Genomic DNA, 22,240 nt, shown 5'->3' on the forward strand with positions numbered 1-22,240 from the left:
ATAGTGGCTAGAAGCAGCTTTCATTTGATGGAGCATTGACGGAGTCCTGTGCTACCATTGTCATCCCACCTTTCACTTATTTCCTCAAATTAAAAAAATATATTTTTATATATACACATATATACATGTATATATCAACAACAGTAAAGAATCAAACCATTCCTCTAAGGATAAAGCTTGGTGGGGGATCATTTGTCATACCCTATTATAGGCCTTTATTATCGTAGAGCTGGAGCCTCATATAAGACTTGTCCAGGGATTTTATACTCACAGAGTGATTCTCCCAAGACCCTTCCATCTGCAGCAAATAGATGACCATGGAGGGAGCTTGGATCACCTGCAAAAGGACATTACAAGCAGACAGGAATGCTGAGCAGAAGCCAGTGCCCACCACTGAATCCTGGATCATGATGGTCCAGCACAGGGCTGCCTTCAGTAGAGATTACTACCCTGGCCGAGTTGACATATTTCCCATCAGTCCCCTTGACTTGCCCTCTGTAACACACTAAACGTGTGGGTTATGAACTATTTCCTCCTCTTCACAGTGGGTAGCAAATAATGCCCTCACCTAGTCTAAGTCTCCCTGAGACTTTGTTTTGACCAACAGAATGTGTCAAAGGGACAGGTTTAAAAATATGGACATCCCCTGCTTTCTCCCACTTGAAAGGCAGTTTTGGGGAAGGACCTTGAGGGCGGGAGGCCATCTTGGTCACTGTAGCTCCAGTCAGTTCCAGAAAAAGGCATTCGCATGAGTAATCTCAGCTCCAGTGTACAGAGTGAGAACCATCTTCTGAGCCCAGGCAGCCTACCCAACAGTGGGAAGTCAGATATACAAGGTGCTTGTTGATTTAGGGCCCTGAGCCCTAACATATAGAACGACTTCTTCCCAGTCACTGAGAAACAAACAGCAGACATTTCTTGCAACCACAATTTTCTAATCTCCCCTCCCATTGTACACCTACCAAATAGTTTCTGTGTTGGCCCGTGGCTCCCAGAGGGATTCTTACCAGCAGCACAAACATCACAGGGAAACTGAGAGGCTGCAAATTCTCAGTCTCACTGCAGCTCACCTGCAGCAGAACTTCAGGGGCTGGGACAGTAGAAGATCTGAACAAGCCAGGACGAGTCTAACAAAGAGCTCAAGTCGGTTGGCCAACAGCGGTCTTCACTGTTACGCTTGTTAGATCACCTGTCCTCTTTGAAGACACACATTGCAATGGGGCTACCCAATTCCTACTGGATCAGACCAGGCTCTGGCAACTGTGATATCAAAAGCATCCCATACTAATTTAGCTGAATAGCCATATGGCAGGGAAGAATTAAAGATGGTCTTTACAATGTTTGGGCCCCCTCAGAAAGTGCTTAAATCACGGAGAAAGGGTTTACCTGGGGATCTGGTCAAAATGCAAGTTGAGTCAGTGGATCTGGGGTAAGTCTGGCATTAGGCATTTTTAATAAAGTCATCTGTGGTAACCCCAGGGGATTACCAGGAAACCCGCCGATTCCCAGTCTGCAGCTGCTCCAGTCCCCTTTGTAAATTAGCGTTGTGTGGGCATACAACATGTACATCCTCTTGTGCACTCTTCAATATCTCTAGGTTACTTACAACACCCAAGACAGCACAAATGTCATGAAATGGCTACTGCAGAATAATGACAAAAGATGCAAAGTCTGAACACGCTAAGTATGAACACATTTCTTCCCCCTGAATAGTGTCAATCTGTAGTTGGTTGAGTCAGTAAAGCTGGAAATACAGAAAGTCGACTGTGTGCTCACTCCCAGGTGGTGCTCAGTCTTGCAAACCTTAGTAGGAGCAGCAAAGCTCTAGCGAGTCACAGTCTTATCTGGAACGTCTTAGAAAGCAGTCGTAAACAACACGTCTACACTATAAATGCTTCCTCAATGCTCCTCTTGCCATCTTCAAGGGAGACTGCCTGTGGTAGATGCCAGCTGAGCTTTGCCCTATAAAGATGGAAAGGAATTTTGCTCAATAGACACAGAAAATGATGTTCTAAAGCAAAGAGATAAGCTTTTGTTAAGGAATCCACCAAAATCCACTCTGGGGGCCTGGGGTCTGGAAGCCACTCTGGGGGCCTGGGGTCTAGCTTAAGTGGAATAAGGAAAGGGAAAAGGGGTCAGAATGGTTTGTGGCTAGTGTGAGAACAAGCCTGAACATCAGACTAAAACATCCAAGTTTTCTCCGTGGATCATAAGGGACATGGAAGCTTCTTTAGAGGGGGTAGGATGCCTCTGTGCACACACAACCTGGGTTCCACATGAGCGTGATGGTTGCCACAACTGCCCTGCTTTTCATGACAAGATTTACATCACAAGACAAAGGGATGCCAGGACAATTTGGGGGCCTGTAGTTAAAACTGTCCACTCCTCTTCCTTGTAAGCGAATGTCTTCTGATCTTTTTGAGTAATTGTTCCAAGGAGGAGGAATGACAAGATTTCTACTTGTAGAGAGCACAGCTCAGCTCACGTGTTCCAGTAAGTAATGTTCCCCGTGCCACGTTGAACACAAAAACGTGTGTGATGGAATTAAAAGCTCTACTGCCCGGCTACCCGTGGGCAGCCTGAGTTACTATGGAAAATTCCTGATTAAAGTCAGCAGAAGAATGTTCTACCTAGTGACTGTTATTAATAGGAGCCTAAGCCTTGGGCTGACATTCAAGATTTGGACCTTTAATATGTCACTACACAAGCAGGTGAATAAATCCCTCCTTTTTTTTAAAGCAAAGAAAATACACCCATCTTTGCAGGCTGACTACCCTCTTAAATAACCACGAAGTCCTGATCAGTTAGCATGAGAACAAAACAGCAACCATGAAATTATTTTAACAGGACCATTAAAAATTTGCTTGAGTCGTGGGGGGCGCATAATGCTCTCACTAAACTAATTAAACTCTATATGTCCCTGTGTCCTTCCTGACATTTTTCTGGTTCATTTTGCTTGAATGCTTGTAGGAGGACTGGTGCCAAGCTGTCAAAGGAATGACTCAAAAACAAAAGCAGGGTCCCAGAGAATTCCTGCCTGGCTAGCAGACTGAGAGGGAGTGACTTTGGGCTGGTCAGCACGCTTCACCTGTGATCGCATTCTACCTGCAGGAGGAGATGAAAACAGGGAGCTACTATTTGAGTTCCAACTCGGGGTGAGCTAGGAATTGGCATTGTCCTTAGTACAACTTCTATTCCACACCCCCCCATCACACTGCTTTAGATAAAGACCCCAACAATGGTCTCCCATTTTCTATGCCGTTTCTGCTCCATCTCCCAGTAATTTATGTCTTTCCCGCTAACACTAGCTATTCCCGGAAGCCCCTGGCAGCTTCCTGAGACATCTTTACAGGCAAATGGTTTATTTTGGGCCTGGTAGGGACTAGACAATGATTAATGGACGGGAACTTTGGTTTTCTGGCAAGAGAAGCTTCTTTTAGGCTGGAGAGACCTTTAGGTATTGATCAGGCTCTCATCAAAGTCAAAATGGGAAACAGGGCGGGGGATGTGCATGGGCTCATATATATCTTGTGTCTGAGCATGACTACTACGGCCTTACACTCTTTCAAACTAAAGTGTCTGTTCCTTTGGAGTTTCAAGGGAGCATTCCACTTCGCAGCTCTATAACACGCATGAGGCCATTCTTTACATTTCAAAGAACTGTAGAGCACAGATAAAAACACACAATCCCACTCATTTCCATTTAAAGCACCTCACAGGAGCACCTGCCAAGTGTGAGATAGTGATGTCCTCACACGCTTTGGGTGAGCAAGATGAAACTGATAGAGGTGCCTCCTGACTTCAAGGAAATTAGACTGTCCTAATTTAAGAGGGGAATTGGTGTGATGAATGGCAGCCTGCTCACTGTGATAAGCCCTGACATTTCCATTACCAGCTATGATATGCAAAGTGCATGCGTATGTGCCTGTGTCTACACGGTTAGAAGGCTATTCTTATCTCCTGTCAGTGGATGCTGGTGGTCTCAGATTGCTTTTCCATTGGCTTGTCCCACTCAGTGGAGAGAAAGGCAATCAACTGGAGTCACAGGAGCAAGCCAGGAGACTGACCAAGAAAGCCTGGGCTTTTGTAGTATCTTAGATCATGTCAAACAGGAACAAAATGCCCATTTCTCAGAATCGCCAAGGTTCCTTTCTCCAGTGCCTTTGTAGCCAATTCACAATGCCTGTCTCATCCCTTCCCCTTTTGTCTGACGCTCCCTTTCTCAAACCCCATGTAACTTATGCACAGGAGGCAGGCTGTGCTGCAGTGCCATGCTGTCCTCTGCCTTCAGTCCTTGCCTAGTGCCCTTGCCCAGAGTGTATCCTATCCCAGGGCTCTTTGCAGAACAGATTTGTCTCTACGTGGAGGAGGGGCTATAGGGAAGGGAGGCTACCAGGAAGAGCAGCAACCCCAGTTGCTACTTCCTGTTTTGAAACCCAAGGATTTGTTTGCAATCAAGGATGGGTGGTAGAGGTTGGCAAGACAGTTTCCAGTGTGCCCTGAGGACTGTCTGTGGCATGCAGTAAGCAGGCCTGGCAGGGGATGCTTGAACTTCTTAATGAAATAACAGTGTGCCCTCCCTCTATGGGTTACACTGCCTTATAGGTATGGCAGTATGGTAACGATGGCAGCATGTGGTGGTCTGACCTGGTGTAGGAAAGGGGGCCTGCTGGTGGATGCTGCTCGACCTATGATCTTCCTCATCTCATGGAGAAGGAGATGCTGGAACTGATAACTTTCCACTTCCTGCAGCTCATCTGAAGCCTGCTGCAGGATTCTGGATTCTGGAACCTGAAACCACAATCACCACCTTCCCTTAAGGATGCCTACTGCTCGGATGCCTACTATGGGCTCTGAATCTCTGCTTTTCCTCATTCACATCCCGGCCTTTCTGCCACGTCTAGTCCTACTGCAATCAGTTCAGAATGTAACTCTATAACCCAGGCCTGGTTGGCCAGACTATGACATCACCTGACCAGTGTGACTGGTTTAGGAATGGGCTGTAAGCTAAGCTAGGGGATAATTATAACTCCATCCATTAAGCACTTACTGTGTGCCAGACACGTAACATTCAGCATTTCAGTTGACTCTCCCAGCGGCTTTGTGGGGTCAGCACTCTTATTGCTAGAGGGGCTAAATAACTTGTCGGAGGAACTTGATAAGGTCACTGTCTGAACCTGACTCTAGGACTCCAAGTTGAGACTTCAGTGTGAGAGTAGACATAAAGTATTCTGTGAGTGTTTTCTTCAAGGAGAATTTCAGTTTTCAGTATGTATCACCCCGGAAAGCACACATTATGGCAACAGAGGCCAACCAGGGAAGGGAGAAAACTGCAAGGCAGATGGCCATCTGGAACTCAGGAAGGCCCTTCTCTCTGCTCTCCCCAGCAGCATCAGGGCAGCATGCCCCATGCCTCTCCTCTCCCCTCTCTCCTTCCTCTCCTTCTGCTCCCTCCATTCCCCTCTGTCTTACTTTCCTCCACCATGTTATACATCCTGATCCATCGATCAGCTTTTCCCACTGAAACTGACGTGGACTCTATTAGTGCATTCGTCATAGCCCGAAACCGGCGAGCCTCGTTCCTTCGGGTTCATGGTGAATCACAGTGAATCATCATTACTCTCGCATGTGCATGTGATGGTCTGACCTGAGTGAGGAAGAGCCTGCTGTACCCTGGGATCTGGGTCACGAGGGTCAATAGGAAGAGCTGCATAATCGCTACAGGGCATAGATCTGGCTAAACCTACCCTGTTGGGACTGTTGGGCTCAGAAGATGATACCCCAAATGAAGTCTCAGAGCCAAGCTACTCTTTGGCCTTCAGTACCTCTTTGGTCCCCTACTCTGACCTGGTGGAAGCCTTGTGTACCGGAAAGTCAGTCAAAAAGTCTAAAAATACCATTCTACCTATTTCCTTCCTTTCTCTGTGACAGCAGGCTAGCACACCATCAAGACCCTCATTTCAGAGGAGTCCTGCCCTGTACCAGACAGAAATAAACAGTGCAACTGAGTTCACAAAGCTCTGAACAAGAAGGTATGGTTGGGTTTCCCACTTGGTCTATCAGCAATAACTCAGACCCACTCACTTTAGTATCTCGCTGTCCCTACTTTATTGAGTCTAAGCATAAAAATGAAGAGTTCACTCTGGGGCTTGGAGGCCTAGGATGACCCCTGCGCCTGCAAAACTTTGGCTGCATCAGTATATCGGCCTTTCTCTTGTGTACTTTGTTGCGGGGTGTCTAGTGAGACTGTGACATGAAGTGGCTGCCCACCCCTCCCCTGCTGGGAGATAATGCCAGCTCTCAGGTCTGTGGCTCTGCATTCCTGTGCTCAGTATAGTGCAGCTCATTTCCTTCATTTTCCTACTGAGAAGAGTTGATATCAACACTCAGGACTATTGGATTAATTAATCCTTCTAAATACGAACCCACACTGTTGTTCCATCCACAGCACTGCCTGCCTTCCTCCACAGGCTCCCTTTGTCAGTGGAGCAGTACTATTCTAATAAAATGTTTGCCAAGCAACTGATTTCTGGTTTCTTTAGAAACTTGAACATACACACAGTGTGGCATTTTATATGACATCAGAAAAGCCCACAACAAGTACTTAGAAATAATCAGAATCACAGAGATGGAAAGCAGGAGTGTGGCTGAAGGCTGTGGGGATAGGAGAAGGGAGCTACAATTCAGGGCACGAATGAGCCATGAAGATGGATTGTGGTGACGCTTTGGCGAATTATGAATATATTTAATATCACTTGAAATACATATTGGACAATAATGACTTCAAATTTTCAAATTTCTTAAATCTTTTTGGATTTCCACAAATGAAAATAAATTGAAAAAAAGAAAACACCCTACAGTGTAGGAAAATATCTACATGCCAGTATATAATAGGGAATCCTAGAAAATCTCCTGCTTAAATACACTGCTTAAAATATCGAAAAATATCATTATTTTAAAAAAGGAAGTCTTCATGCTGGGTATACTGACTCATGCCTGTTGTCCCAGCACCTGGAAGGCTGAGGCAGAAGGATTCCACCTGGAGCTGCATAGAAAGAATCTGTCAAAACCCAAATGATTTACATTTTGTCTTCTACTCTGGCCATGAGGAAGTGAACAAAAACACTAACCCTTGCCTCATCCCTCCCTGTTTTCCAGTGTTAAATTGTTAATGATGGGGTTCTTAGCCTTCTCTGCATTGCTGACAAAATTCATACAGCCCTTTAATATCATTTCTGTACTTAAGTATGCTCAGTGCCCAGCACTGGGCCTTCATCCTGCATTTTAGAATGTGCTTATCACTCTTAAGATCACTAAAATGATAAATTACATCATATTTGTACAAATACTTTATTATAATTAAATATTATAAAAAACAATCCATTGGATTTTTGTGATCATAATTGTTTTCTGAACATAAATTTTATATCTCTCCATTCTGGAGAACTTAGGTAAGTGTTAAGAGCTCAAGTCACTAATGTTGCCATTTTGCTACATAGAAAATTGTGATCAAAGATCCGGTTTATTTCCATTAAATTACTTTTTTCAAAACAGGGTCTCATTGTGTAGCCCAGGCTGACCTCAGAGTCTCAATATCCTCCTGTCTCAGTCTCTCTAGTCCATCACAATTTATGTACATGTGTATTTGCTTTCTTAAAATAAATAGTATTATTTCATGTTAAATATGTGAGTCATTTTTCATCTATTGTTTCAATTTCTATGCGCTTCTTTATGTGACATGTATAAACAACATAATATGTATATGTTACAGCACCTTACTCCTTTTACATATCAAGTACTATCATGTTCTGGCTCCTAGAAGGCTCAGAAACCATATGGATGGTTTTGATAAGCACTCGACTCACCAATGACATGTTTACATCCTAACTACCCTTCTGGCCTTAGCATATTCAGTCTGTCTTTCCCTAATCCTACTTTGTCCTCGGCAGTTCTCTAGTTTATTGTAGTATTGTAGTGTATGTTGTTCTGAGAGTGCATTTTGTATCTATTATTATTATTGTAAGTGACACATGGATATAAGATAATTATATATTACAAGGATGATTGACCAAATATTAAATTTTTAAAAAGTGTCCTGCCTAATCTAGAGCAGACGCAGAAGAGTAGAAGAGGAGCAGTATCAGAGAGAGACAGAAGCAGAGACAGAGACAGACAGACAGAGAGAAAACTGCTGCACCCTGCATGCCTGTGGCTCTGTCTGTCACTGAGAGTGTGTAAGTTTATCTGCTGTCTTCTGATAAGTAAGTCTGGATGACTCATTTCTCTCTGGCTTGAGCATCTGCCAGGCCTCCAGACCACTCCCTGGACTCCAGAGTTGGGCCTCTTAGGTGGTTTTCTTCTTCTTTCCAGTGCAAATACCTGCACATGACTCTGCTGCATTTACACTCCAGGGTTCCCCCAGAGTACACTGGGCACTTCCGAAATTGCTGCCACCCCTCAGTGTGAACAGAAGAATAAACTCTAGAGATGGAGAGCAAGGCAGTGACACCATCCAGAGCAGAACCGAGGTCCCCTCCTCTCTCCATCTGTTCTCAACAACTGTTTCTGAGGACTAACAGGTGTCAGACACACTGGAGACTCCGGAGACACAGCAATGACAAGGCTGACACAGGGCCCTATGACTTCAGACTCACATTCTATAGGGACAGGTGAACACGTTAATGGATGTGGTGACTTTAGATTGTGCCAAGAGCTTTACAGACTAGATAAGGGCATCATGCTGGGGAGGGAATCATCAATCGGGATAGAGGTGACAGGCAGGTCTCTGAAGGTAAGGTGGTACTGATATGAACGTACAAGATTGCTCTGGAGGAGAGTGCTTGTTGGCTCCTTCTGGAGTGGGAAAGAATCTGGATAGAGATATGGGCAGTGAGGTTGGAAAAAGGAGCAAGATTTCCTACTCTGTCACCCCAACTCTGGTTCCAGATGCTTGTCATGGATGCAGATGTATTTCACACCAAAGGCCTCAACTGTAAGGTCAAGGAGCCAGCAAGCTGGCCTGTTCCTCCCCTGCTCATCCCAAACTCGTACCTTTTCTTGAAGGATTACATTTATACCTAGCCTGATTTTAGCTTCCAGATAGCTTTCCTGCTCTGCCAGCACCCCCTTCATGAAAGAAGAGACACATTTATCTTTGTGGTGGGGACACACTGGTCAGTGAGAGACAGCATGGCAACAGGAAGGAATAGAGGCACTGGAATGAGGAGAGACTAGAGTGGAGCCTTAGCCAAGTCCTAAACTAGACTACAAATTCAGTCAAGAATATCTCGTTATGGGACTAAAGGCATGTGTCTCTGCCTTTAAAGGAGCCACATGCCTTTAATCCCAGCACTCGGGAGGCAGAGACAGGGGGATCTCTGTGAGTTCAAGACCAGCCTGATTTATAGAGTGAGTTCCAGAGCAGCCAGGATTACACAGAGAAACCCTGACTTGAAAAGCCCCCCACCAAAAAATCCTCCCTTCTCCCAGTTAGGGTCCTAGTTGAGCAGCCGCATCACCCATCCTAGCATCTGACACAAGGAGAACAGCCACAAAGCTCTTCAGTGCAGGTGCTCCTCCTATCATTTTATGTCTTAAGAATGAAGAGCAAGTCTTCTGGGCATGGCCATTGCGGAGGATTAGGCTTTACATAGTGAATCCACTCCAGCATTGCAATATCCCTGAGCCTTAAAGTCCCTTTGCCAATACCAAGCCAATGGAGATCTGGCATTTTTAGCTTCTCCTCTGTAGGCCATCTTTTGACAAATACTTCAGCCAACCAACCAAATGATTGGCACCACTTTTAACTGTACAAGCTACACTATCAAACCTGGAATCTCTGTTAAATGGTCCATATCAACAAGCTTAAAACGATTCATTTTTATGTGCCTTCCACTATTGTCCCATACCCTTAAAATCCATTCCCACATAAATTCCCTAGATTGATGCTTGAATAAACAAAAAATTAAAAATTATTATATTTTTAGCATGCTTCAGAGTTTTGTGTCTGATATGTGACACAGATCTGGTCCACAGTCCTAGCCACTGCCCACATCTTGGTCTCCGTTCTGAGTGAGATGGGGCTTATATCTGTTAGAACACCCAAGAGCATCCAGGCTTGTGTTCCACACCCCTCCCTACCTGCCTCATTCCACCGATACACATACCAGATATTTGGACACAGAAGACACTTGATTATGTGGATCTAAGTAGTAGTAAACATTTAGTATGCATTAAAATTTGAAATGCAGGATATCAGCTGGTGCTCTCTCTGCAGGGGTAACTTTCCTGTGCTTTGGCAAGAGGATGGGGTGCTGTGACCTTCAATGAAATTATGGACATTGGCTACTTCCTTTCTTGTTTTCTGCCAGTGCAGTGAACGGGCAATACCAGGTGGTATGTCTAACCGAGTCCCATAGTAATGGGCCCATCTGATCATGGATTGGACCCTTCAAAACCATGAGCCAAAGTGAGCCTTTTCTCTTTATAAGTTGTTTATCACAGAGATTCCATTACTGATGGAAAGTCAGCTGAAAGCTCCCATTACCCCTGCCCCTCCTCAAAGACTCTTCTTGTAGGCTCAGGAGATGTAACTCAGACTGATCTCAGTCCCTCCATATTCCCGCCTCAGCCCCTCCAGCCCTTGAATAGATGGGCCCTTAATCCAATATGATTGGTGTGTTATAAGACAAGAATGCATGGGCGTGAGGGAAGAGTGCTCTGTGACAACAGAAGCAGGGAGCAGGTGTAGTTGCAGGCCCAATCACCAAGATTGGCAGCTACCACTGGAAGCCAGCAAGAGGCAAGTACTTGACTGAGGTTCAGGGGGAGTGTGGCCCAGCTGACACCTTGACTAGAGATCTCTGGCTTCCAGAAGTGGGAGGGTTTGTGTCTGCTGTTTTCAGGCACCTAGGTTGTGGTCCTTTGTCACAGCTACATGATACAACTTCACCTTTGTATCTACAGGGGACAAAAGTCTTTCAAGAGGAACCAAATAAACAAAACGATAGATTTCAACTGGGAGAGTTTGAATAGAGTATTAGAAGTAAACACATACTCTTGGAACATTCTAGAAAAGGTCTGATTTCTTCTAAATTACCTTTTTCTTATCTAAAACTAAACCAGTACTAGTGGAGTCTCAGAAGGACAGGGTGGGAGGGTAGGATGGCATGGACTGTGGGCAGTTAAGCCATGTGGCCCAGGCCCACCACATGATCAGTCCCATGGCCTCTCACAAGACTCCAGAGGAAGAAACCCCACTGCAGAGGTTTAGAGAAAGAAAACACGCAGGAGTACAGTGAGGGTGAGGGGCAAACTAAGGATGGTGAGGTTGGCAGTGAGCCTATGAGACACTGATCCATTGAGGGACACAAAGAGGGGCACCCACGTGACACCAACCAGGGAGGGAGGGAGAACAACCTTCAACCTCTGTCTTCTCATGCCAGGGCCTCCCATTGGCTGAACTGGCAGGGAGCCCAGAGGACACAGTAGCCTGGAACAAAGAGAGGGCAAAGGGTGGGGAGAGAATCCAGGGAACCAAATGGAGAATTTCCAGGGCAGCCAGGAATTCTTCATTCTCAGCTTGGCATTCTCATCCTCTCTCTGCCAACCTGAGAGAAGCTAGGGGGATGGGAGGGACACTAGGTGATGAGTCCTAAGACCTACAGGTAACTCCTTACAAACATCGAGCAAATAAACAATCGACTGACTGAACCGGCTTTCATAAGGCCTGCATGTTATTTTGTTTTCTTTGAAAGTCTCCAGTGATAGACTTGGATAAATTATGCCTCTGCTCCATGTCATAAAAGGCACAGAGGGAATTGTACAGTGTATTAGAGATAATTAACTCCAAGCCAAATCAGGACTGCCAGAATTCAGGAAGGATTTGAATCAATCTTATCCTAAACAGACACTGAAGCCCACGAACAGGAAGGAAAATAGAAGGCAATTGATTCAAAACATTCTGTACCTTGCAGCCTCAGGAGGTTTGGATGGAGGCACTAGTGCCTGCAACTAAAATAGCAGGTTCATCTGGCGGCTTGTGACAGACAGGGAGGGGGGAGAACTTCCTAGGCCCCTGTGTAGTGGTCCAAGTGGTGTCCATTATCTACGGACTGTTAACACAGAGGCAGCAAAATGGAGCTGGGTTCTGAAGGGGAGAAGGTTGACTTTTAGCATCTCTGGGGAACTGTGTCTCAGCACTTCACCCTTTCTGCAAGAGGAGCGATGGCACACTTGCCACGGTGGGCTGATGGGGTTGAAGAGCCCTGTGTGCCACTGTATTGCATCCTCAGCAAGCAGCAGAAGCAGGAGAGGAAACAGACTCAAGGAATTTTGCTTGCTTTCTTAACTAGGAACCTGAAAGAAATTCAAACTTAAATTGTTTTCAGCATCCTACCATATGAATCAAACACACTAGCCAGGCTCTCAAGATTTGGTCTTGATAAGCGTTAAAGAAATGGTGTTGCCATACTATTACAAAAGCAAACATCTTTTGTGGGTGGGTGGGAACAGGGCTGATGAGGGTGAAGAACACTGGTAAGATCCACTCCTTCAGAAAAGCCACCAAAGATTTTCTTCTTCCCCTTTGACACAGGTACCTGACACCACAGGTACCACAGGGGGACTCAGCCTTGTGATGCTGCTGGAGTCTGAAGGGCAATGGCACAAGAAGATCCTAGTCTTGATGACAGGGCTGAGCTGTGTCCTCCTCTCCACAGGAGCACGCCCAGCTCAGTAAGATGAAGGTGTCCTTCACATGGAAGCCATCTTGAGTTTGGCATTTCTGCTCCTTTCAGTGGGGGATGCTCTAGCTGGTACTCTGCTTCAGAGCTGCCTCACACTTTCCCTGCACGACTCCTACCGATCCATGGTATCCTTCAGGTCCTCAAATATCACTCCTCCCTGTAAACCATGCCCCTCACTCTACACTGTCTTATCTGCTTCCTGCAGAGTCCCTGGGTCTCATTTGTGTCTCTTATTTGGAAACAGCAACCCTTTCCCATACTAGAACATGGGCCTGGGGACAGGGGTGTGTCTGCCTTCACTCCACATCTCCAGGACTTAGCTCAGTACTTAGCATATAGTAGGCACCAAATGAGTCATTTCTAAACCACTGGTAGACAGCTGGGGTTCTAATCCAAGCTAGATGCTTTTCAGATCTCTTTGTCTGCCTCTGGTGGGATTCAGGTTTCTTGGCTGCTGTTTCTGTAGCTCATGGATGCAGCTTCCCTGGCATGTGCCCCCAACTATCAGCATGCTTTCTTTGCAGAAGAACTCCTAAGAAACAGACAAGCAGCCCAACAAAGAACACTTTCACAGCTGCCTGGTCTGCATCTCATTTCTTGGCTCAGGATTGATGACTCTGTTCTCTAGACCAAGATCTTGGACACAGACCGGCAAGAGCCTTATCATCTCCCTCGGCCATCACCCCTCCCCCACCAATTCCCCTGCCCAGTCTGATCCTAGAGGAGTAGATTGGTGTGGCAATGCCATCAGAGTGCCGAAGGATTCCCCAGAAAATGGAAACTGAGGCTCACATGGAGGTGACCTTGCTATAGGCAGTAAGTAGATGATGGAAGAGAACCTGAGTTTCCTTTGTCTCCATATTCCAAGCTCTTCCCAGTAACCTGTGAGGTGGGGACAGAGAACACTAGGTCAAATCTGAAAGTTTTCATTACCTCCAGGGTGGTCCAAAGTCCATCTGGTTAACTCTGTTGTCTCAGTTTTCCCATCAGCAGATTGGGGTGCTCAGCCAATTTCTATAGTGTGTGTGCATGCATTCAGGTGTGTGTGTGTGTGTGTGTGTGTGTGTGTGTGTGTGTGTGTGCATGTGCAGAGTTTCACACTCCTTAGAAGACTGTGTAGAAGAAGTTGATATGAGGGTAATAAAAGCACCTAAGTAGGTTTTCCTTGACATCTAGGTTCAAAGAGCCACTTAAACTGGGAATTTTGTAATTTGATCACTATAAACACACAGACGTGTCCTTCATAAGATGTTTAGTGTAAAGCACCCATTGTCCATTTGCTTCTCCACTGGGCCATCTATCTGTCCCAGCTCCAGGACATCTGGTGCCTGTGGCTGATCCATTAGCAGCCTTGCCTGCCCCCAGAGAAGAGCAATCCAGGACACCATAAAATATTAAGCAGTCTTGACAACAGATATCTTCCTTTAACTGGATTCTCTTAGGGTTAGGGTTAGAGTTACAGATGAGAGGCCAGACCAGCTAAGGCTTTAAAGTCAAAGGCGTAGTGCAGGGTTGACCACAACCAGGCGATGCACATAGGGAAGCAAGCAGAGGCTTAGGGTTCTCTATTGAAAGAGATGCAGAGCTGGGGTGGTCATACATCCTGCAGAGGGCCAGGACTTGTGAATCCACACCATATCATAGAAAATATCAGTTCTGAGTCACATCTGGGCTCCAGTAGAGCCTGGCAAATTCCCAGCTCCTATAGTGAATTACTATAGTATGCCAAGACTCAGTTTCTCAGTCTGTAAATTGGGGAGAACCCAACCCACCTTCCAACAACACCATAAGACTTAACTGCTGTAAGGTGTCTGGAGGCATGTGGCAGAGCCACTCATGTTTATTATGTGTGTTCCCTCCTTCCATGTAATCAGGGCATGTTAGAAGGTACAGCCAGGCATGGCCCAGGAGGTAGAAGATGACTATGTTCAAGATCACCTGCACTGGAACCAAATCCATGTCACTGAGCATCAGATCACACTAAGTGTGTTTTATGAAAAGAGTCAGAGAGAGAGAGTCCATGCTTGGAATTGTGGGCTGGGTACTGTATTAAGTGCTTCACCCAAAGGCTGGGTACTGTGTTAAGTGATTCACCCGCACTGCTTCTGTCAAGGATGAAACACCACACAGCATTCTGGCCACCAGACAGAAGCATATCTACTAAGCGCTGATGGCCCTCGCTGGCATTATAGGCAGAGCAACCCTGACTTCAAGTTCATAGCTATAAAATAAACTGTTTCAATGGGACTTGGGAAAACTGCCGGGGAGTATATGAGAGTGCTTTAAAGTCACAATAATGAAAAAGATTTTTCCTGTAGGAATGCCAACCCTGAAAGTGTTTTTATAGCTGGGCGCTCATGGCCATAAAATCCAAATTTTCCCAGCTCTCCCAGCGCTACATCACATTGCACCTTCCTTATCCCCACCAGCTCTGACACTGGAGAAACATGCTATGTGTTCTCTTTTCCTCCTGTCATCTTTCCTAGCATGCTATGATAAAGTGTCTCCAATGAGGCATATGTTCACAGTGGCAGTCTTTCAATCTGTTGCTCTTGTGGTTTGGTGAGAGGGAGGGGGACCCTATAAAGCCAATTGTATAGCATTTGTATAATGGCCATCAAAATGCAGAAGAAAAGCTTATAGTTAAATTGCAGTGGTCTCTGAGCAACCTGGAAGCCACTGTCTAGAGGAAAACTCTGAAGACAGCAAACCTTCTAGTCCTGTGTTAGTGCAAAGCAGGTTGCTATCTGACCACACCTTTGACTTGGTGGTAAATTTTTAATTCCCATTGGTGCACAAGGAGTCTTGCAGCCTCAGTGTGAAAAAGCAATGTATTTGGAGGACCTGTCCCACAAGGGTGCCAGATCTACCTATGTGCATGGACTTTATCTCACGGAATCCGGATGATTCCTATCTCCATTTAACAGCCCAGGTAAAGGAAGTGAGAGCCTTCTGAGACTCACAGAGCAGGAAGCAGTGGGGTGCTGTGGTTGTGATCTCCTCCAGAGATCTCAGAGCAGAACTGAGGCCCTGCACACACCCCACTCTACCACACAACCTACAGACTCCTGCCACATACCGGGAATTAGTGGAGATACTAGGATATGGCTATAAGTAAGAGTCTATAAGTAAGACCTGTACCCCAAGGGATACACTTTGAGACAGAGAATAGGAGAGAAAGCAGGAAAGTTCTGCTTGAGATGAGTCTTGTGGTAGAAGTATCCAGGTCTCCCTTAGGCAGAAGAGAAGAAAGGATGAAGTGACTGTAGTCTGGGGAAGTTCCTCTGAGGCGGTGATATTACCTGAAAACTGTGTGATAAATAGGAGTCAGTCATGGAAAGAAAACAAGGGCAAAGCCCAAAGGTTAGAACTAGCTCAACCTGGGACCAAGGTAGAAACAGGGGTAGCATGGCCAAAAGGTCATGACTGAACACCAGAATAACGACGGATAGATGTTGACCACAGGCCTTGAGGACAGAGTAGTGAGACTGAACAATTGAGAACAGGACAGACATCGAAGGGTTCTGGCATGGAGGTGATAAATTGATTTTGCATTTAAGATGACTCTTTAATGTGTGTATATATTTTCATGCATGTGCATATGTGCATCTGTGTGGATATACGTGTTGTGTGTGTTGAAGTGGAACATGGGGGAAGGCTACATGACGATCAGGGAAGCAAAATGATACGCTCTAGACACCAAGGCAGGGCTGGATGAGATCTGCTGTACTGAGATGGGGGAAGATATGGGATTCATTTACAAAGTCATCTGGATTTGAAGGCTTGAGAATGAGCAGCAAGGGAGGCACTCAGAATGACTGCCGCACCAGTGACCCAACAGGTTAGGTACAGGGCTGTCTATCTGAGGTTGTTGTAGCAGGATGAGGGGGCACGGAAGAGCCCTGTTTCAGGCAGGCATACCCCGCCTCTGCCCACACAGGAGGCAAGACACACTCAGATAACACCCCTCTCTGCCCAGCGTCTTCCTGGAACACCAGCCAGTCGAGCCCTGCGGCAGCCAGGACACTGCGCTCTCTAGATTGGGTTCCTGGAAAAACTGTTCCATTATTGATAAGGAGCCCTCCTGACATCATGACATGATGAAGAGGCGTTTCCTTGCTGCCCTGCAGATCTAGGTTCTCTGGCTCAGAGTTGGAGTGTGCGGGAGGCTGGGGAAGGGACAATGCAACCATGACATACAGCCAGAAGAAAATACCACAGAGGAACATGGCATTGTGACAATCACATTCTCCTTCCGAGGGACCACAGTCCTCCTAAGAACTCTAAGGAAAAGGTCCAAGTTCTCCCCACCTCACAGAGGAGAACGCTGAGGCAAAGGGAGGTTAGGCAGGTTGTCCCAGCTTACCTAACCTTCAACAAGAAGGGCCAGGTTTAAGATCTACCCATCTGGCTCCAGTTTGCAGTACTCCACTTGCTGAATCGCCCCAGGTGCTACACAGCTCAAGTCAGGAGCTAGGTCAGGCGCAGAAGGCACTCTCTGCCCTTCCTTACTTGAAGTGAGTTAGTTAGAGCTGGAGTGTTAGTGGCAGAGCCTTAACACAGCATGTGCAAGGCTCAGGTTCCATTCCAATACCACATAAATGTGAACTAGCAAGATGAAATGATATGGGGGAAACACTAAGACTGTCAGGCATCAATATTAAGTGCTTATCTGTTTGCTCCATTCCTCTGAGTAAGGAATCTTGCCCTAAACCTGGGCAACTAGGAAGCAGTGGTGCTAGGATCTGGACACAAGTAATATAATCCAAGTGCACTGAACAAACTTATGGATGCCTATCGAATATAAAATATCCAAGTTTACTGCACAGACTATTAGTGTCTCAGTGAAGATCACACACTGCCCCCACCTCTCACAATGCCCAGTAGAAGAGTCACTCTGTGACTAAGCAGTTTATCCTCTGACCTTGGGTGAGTGACATTGTTCTTGGAAACTCAGAAGAGAGGAAATGAGACCCTAGTAAACATGGCAAAAAATGATGAACTTAGGGTTGGTTCTACCCTAGGACAAGAGCCAGGTATGCAAGTAGCCCTCTGGACCACTGCTGTTAACACCTAAAAGTCTCTGGCCCATTGTCTCCCAAACACAACTAATAATACTTCCCACCTTCAGAGCTTTTATGAAGGTTGAAGAAATTATATGTAAATATAAAGTGTGTGGATTGTGCACAATAAGGATCAGCTTTTAGTATTTATTCTCTCTTTAAATTTTTTTTAAATTTTATTATTCGTGGGAGAAGAAGTGCAGGTATGTGCATGCCGCTGCTCCTATGTGGAAGTCAAAGAACAGTTGCTGGAGTTGGTTCTAGGGATCCCACTAAAGCCATCAGGCTCACATGACAAGCACTTTTACCTGTCCAATCATCTTACCTCCCCTGCTCTCTCTCCCCTTCTCTCCTCCCCCTCCATAAGTGTGTGTGTGTGTGTGTGTGTGTGTGTGTGTGTGTGTGTGTGATTCTTCTACAATAGGTAGATGTTACTGACCAGTAATTTGGCTGCTCTGTTTCAGAACACTGAAATGGGAAGCACTTGACAGTTATACTTCAACAAGAAACTGCCAGCGGTGTGTGTGTTCTGAATACATGGGAAAAGGCCAACCACGACAGAGCTAGGCTCCTTGCATCTAATGCAGAGCCAGCATCCACCTCACTTGATCTCCAGCTCATGCTGCATAATGGGCTCTAGTTAGGCGGACACTATGAATGCGCTTATTGGCAGTACACATCAGAGGAGATGAGCAGTTTGGGCATCAAAGACATTGAGACAGAAGGAATAAGTGCTAGTGTTCTGCAGCACAGGGGATGACTGCACATCACAATGACCCATTATCTGTTTTATGAATAACTAGTGGAAGGGAGCTCAAAGGCTCCAAACAAAATAATGATGGAAAGGGAAACAGAAACCCCTTGATTTGATCAGTCCACGTTGCGTACATGTACTGAAATATCACGTCACAGCCAAAATCAAGTACAACTATGTTAATTGAAATTATTTTAACTGGCCTTTAAAGAGTAGGCCCACAACTGCCAGCAGGCCAGCACACTCGGTGATAGGCTCAGAGATGCACAAAGCATACATGCACAGGGGCTCTGGGGGGCTCATTCATGCTGTCAGCCCATGCATATGCATGAAGTAACTGTTCAGTGACCAATCCAGAGACAGCTTCTGAGCAGAAAAGGACTGAACATCCGATCAGGAAAGCGACCAGAAACCTTATTAAAACCCACATTCTGCCTCTTATGTCTCTTTGAAGCTTGGTTCCCTGGTTTGTAAAAGTGAGGGTAATATAACTAGAGCGGTCTGGAATGTTAAATTAGAATATTGAAATGAGAATGGTCTGAGACAATGCTTGAAAAGTACTAAGGGCTTAATAAATGCCACTTAATTGGGAGTCCAAGGGCCACAGAGACATACCAACTTAACAAATACGCATTGGTGTTCTACAATATGTCAGCCTTGTGCCAGGTTCTGGGCATATGGAGACAAAACATGGCATTGTGGGGGGCTTCCATAGTTTCACTGGACACACTCATCCCTCTCTGTCTATGATTTCTGAATCCATGGATTCAACCTAATGTCAAGAATACATAAAAACACAACAGCATTACTACCAAATATGTTTAGACTCTTTCCTACTTTTACTTCCCAGATAATATAGTGCAGTTACTATGTATGCAGCATTTACATTACATTAGCTACTGTGGGTAATCCAGACGTGACTCAGTATACATGGGAAGATACATGAGGTTATATGTAGGTTTTGCATCATTTTATGTAAGGGACTAGAGAACGTACAGATCTTGATATGGGGGTGGGTTCGGTACATACCATCAGCTCTCCCAAAGATACTAAAGAATGTCACATGCTTTATTTGTGCATATGAAATGAACACAGACCAGTCAAGACAAGTCACTTGTGAGGGACATGAAGGAGCCGGAAATTTTCTTAGGTTACCTCTTGCATTGAAGATCATGGCCATAGAGAAAGCTTAGGTTCAAGACACAATTCACTTTGAGTGGGGTAACATGCAGAGGGACGGAAGGCAATGTCAGGCATCCAAGTTTGTCAGAAAAATATAGGCATGCCTTGACTACCTTTCTACACAATCCAAAATTCAGACCATTATCACTGGGGTTTTGCCTGGAAATTCTTCAGTCTCAGAGAAACAATAGCTTTCCTGGACACCAATGTTCCCGAGACCTCCCCTTGCTTGGACAGCCTCTACTCTCTGTCTTCCTCCTCCGTGCCTCTGGGAGGCTGTTCCTTCTCCTGTAGGTCCTGATGAGGCAACAGGATTGGGAAGTCTGAGATGGGAATGGTGGCCGGGGGTATTTACACCCCATTTTCTCTCTTAGAAGGCCACAGTGGGTTGTGTGAGACCCTCTGCCAAAAGCCATATTTCCAGCCAGGTGGCTGCCTCCAGGGTGCTCTCCATCCCAATACCCAAAGACCCAAAGGAAGTGACAACAGGGGCTATTATCAGCCCCAGGGAATTGTACTCTGTCTCATGGGTTCACCTCACCTTTGTAAATAGCTCCTTTATTAAACTCTCTTCACAACTTGCTTAATTTGAACGATGCCATCTGTTTCCTCTGAGCCACTGACTGACACTTCTAGGTACCCAGCCTGGAGGCTGCTGTGTTCTGTGCATATGTTTTCTGGACCAGTGGAAAATAAGGCTGGAAATTTGGCCATAACAAGATTGTCCTTTCAAATCTTCTTCACACATCCTGCTTGCTGTTCAGCTGGGGCTAACCATGGGAGTTGGTCCGTTCCCCTCCCCCCCAACTCCAATTCTTAGGAAAAGCTCTCTCCTGTCTATTCTGGGACCAAGGACCCAAGAGGTATGTGTGGGGACAGAATTCACATGGACCATGGAAACTACACACCTATCACACGGTATTTCTCAGGACTCTATATAAGTCTGCGTGCTGAAGCTCCTGATGGAATACCCAGTTTACAGTAAGGAATTTGGGTTCTTTCTGGTTCTGTGATTAGCTGACTTCAGTTCCCAGGGACTCCATGGACATTGCTCTAAATGCCTGCTCAGCTCTGTAGCCACCTTGTTGTTTCTACATCTGTAGCACAAATTCTAATTGGTCTTAATAATAAAAACTCAGAGTCAGCTATCAGGGAGTGAAAGCTGAAGGATCAGAGAAGTAGAGCAGCAGCCACTAGAGTTCTTACGTCTATCAGTTCTCAAAGGAAAATCCTGTCCTTAGACTGACTGCCGAGACTGCAACCTCAGACAGCAATGCTCCTGTCTCCTCCCTCATAATAGTCCTCTCTCCGACAAGCCATATCATTCTTGTCTCCACCTCCCTAGTGCTGAGATTAAAAGAATGGGATCCCAAGTGCTAGGATCACCTTGGTGTGAGCTGTTTCTCTTTTAGACTGGATCAGTTTTTGTGTAGCCCAGGGTGGTCTGCCTCTGTCTCCCGAGTCCTGGGATTAAAGGTGTGTGCCACCACTGCCTGGTCTCTAGTGACTTAGCTCTATACTCTGATCTTCAGGCAAGCTTTATTTGTGAAAACATTAACAAAATATCACTACATACATCTCCAATGTGTAGAATTGTAATTCACATTTTAAAATCTCCTACTAGCGTCAAGCACCTCAGCCCACAGAGGAGACAGTGGCACTGACACAGTAAGTAGTCTGATTGGCCACTCACTAACCTAAAGTTTGGATCAGTTTCTTAACTGTAAATGCTTCAATTTCCTCACCTTTAAATTTGCCAAGAGGAATCAATGAGGAAAGCATGTGAAACATTTATGCTCATGGGTATGGCTACACCCATTATCCTAGTTAATCCTTATGTCAGCCCTAGAAGCACGTGAGACTGTTACAGCTTTGCAATCTTGGTCTGTTACTATGGTCATGAGACTATATTGTATGACAGAATTCAAGCATCAGAGTGTAATAAATATATCAGCAATGGCTGCTGTGTATTGAGTCATTACTATGCACCAGGAACTGTGGAAAGCACTTCATGTGCAGTATCCTGATTTCAGGCCAAAACAATACTCCTATTCTCCATGAGAACCTGGGAACCCAAGGCTAGGGTTACATGCATAAGGACATGCATGGAAAGGGCCTCCAGTGGGACTGAAGGCTAGTTAGTCTCCATGCTCTTGACCACCAGGAAAAGCTAGAACCCACCACGCTCTCCACTTCAGGGATCCCCTGAAACCCTGTCTGCCATGTAAACAGTATCCTACCATAGACCAGGCTGGTTTTCTGCTGTGACAGTGAGAAGCACAGCTTAGTGCTGAGGCTGGCAAATGCAGCATCTGCTGTAATCTACTCCATTATGGAATGTGCAATGGCTCACATTAAAACAAAAGACGGAGAAATAGTTGGAAGATGGGGTGCTTAGAGCTTTGCCAGCTGGACAGTGGCACTTGACATCACCAAAGCTGATCACAGCAGCCACCAGATGGGAAGCCTGAGAGGATACTAACTGTCTACGCCAT

At 45.7% G+C, this 22,240-nt stretch overlaps 1 long non-coding RNA gene across 3 annotated transcripts in view; it reads right to left on the reverse strand.

Annotated features, from left to right (window-relative positions):
- The window catches only part of LOC125401710 (uncharacterized), a 56,167-nt gene that overhangs the window by 13,317 nt on the left and 20,610 nt on the right, over positions 1 to 22,240 (reverse strand). The window contains exon 1 of one of the 3 annotated variants that reach the window (XR_015003532.2): positions 272 to 338. The exons of the other annotated variants lie outside the window; for them this stretch is intronic. This is a non-coding gene — a long non-coding RNA (uncharacterized LOC125401710). Of the gene's footprint in view, positions 1 to 271; positions 339 to 22,240 lie in introns of those variants that run through there. 3 annotated transcript variants of the gene reach the window in all.

The sequence above is a fragment of the Myodes glareolus genome, chromosome 9 (assembly GCF_982192425.1).
Source record: "Myodes glareolus chromosome 9, mMyoGla1.1, whole genome shotgun sequence".
In the NCBI taxonomy this organism is placed as follows: Eukaryota; Metazoa; Chordata; class Mammalia; order Rodentia; family Cricetidae; genus Myodes; species Myodes glareolus.